Below are 865 nucleotides of genomic sequence, written 5' to 3' on the forward strand. Positions count from 1 at the left end.
CCCCCCCCCTCAGTGTTGATCCACAGCAGAAGAGAAGTGCGACATTGCGGTTACCTGTCCGCGCTCCTGTAATGTGGCTGGGAAGCGTATACAGCGGCAATATGGAGAGGAGGAGCGTGTTGACGCAACCTGCTCCTGCTGAGGGAGGAGAGGGAGGAGAGAGAGAGAGAGAGAGAGAGAGAGAGAGAGAGAGAGGCGCTGTCATCATCACCACCACCACCATCATCATCACCATCACCATCATCATAAACATATCCCATGAGTCAGACAGTGTAAAAACAGCATCCTACTGCACATATCTGAGAATAGACGCAGTTGTGACCATCATCATAACAACGTGGTTGAACTAGTTTTGGAACATTATTCTGTGTCTTTGTCAACTTTTCCAAACAAGAGTGAATATTTTATTTGTATGTATTAATAACGTGTTAACAAGTTTGACTGCATCACACCCTACTGGTAGATTTTTCACCCTGTTTGAAGAAAACTTTTTTTTCCAGTGTTCAGTGAAGCATTTTTTGACTTAATAATAGCCTATAGAGGAGTTAAGGACATTACATTGATCTAATATGTACACAACAGAGAGGACCAAAATGGAAAACAAGTATTCTGACAGAAATTATTTTAGCTGTATTCATTCAATCTAACAACGTTAGATCTAACAATCGTTAACAAGGAACATTAGCCAAGTATTATAATAATTTACAACATGGTAGCAATCATGTTTGTCATCAGCAGATAATTTATTGGTACTTATGGACTTAGCATACCTTGGCATACACTTCAAACAAGTAATGCTAAAGTAGTTATTATCAGAGAGGAAATAACATGTTTTGGCACAGGGTGGATTCAGGAAGCTACACCA

At 40.2% G+C, this 865-nt stretch overlaps 1 protein-coding gene across 1 annotated transcript in view; it reads right to left on the reverse strand.

The window, feature by feature from the left end:
- LOC111650211 (ceramide synthase 2-like) overlaps positions 1 to 126 on the reverse strand; it is a 14,685-nt gene extending 14,559 nt beyond the window's left edge. The window contains exon 1 of the mRNA XM_023400056.2: positions 55 to 126. The gene's annotated coding sequence lies outside the window, so the exon portion shown is untranslated. The remainder of the gene's footprint in view (positions 1 to 54) is intronic.
- Between the last annotated feature and the right edge of the window lie 739 nt (positions 127 to 865).

Source organism: Seriola lalandi, unplaced genomic scaffold, assembly GCF_002814215.2.
Source record: "Seriola lalandi dorsalis isolate HSWRI2012SDOR001 ecotype SW California unplaced genomic scaffold, Sedor1 jcf7180002052130, whole genome shotgun sequence".
Classification (NCBI taxonomy): Eukaryota; Metazoa; Chordata; class Actinopteri; order Carangiformes; family Carangidae; genus Seriola; species Seriola lalandi.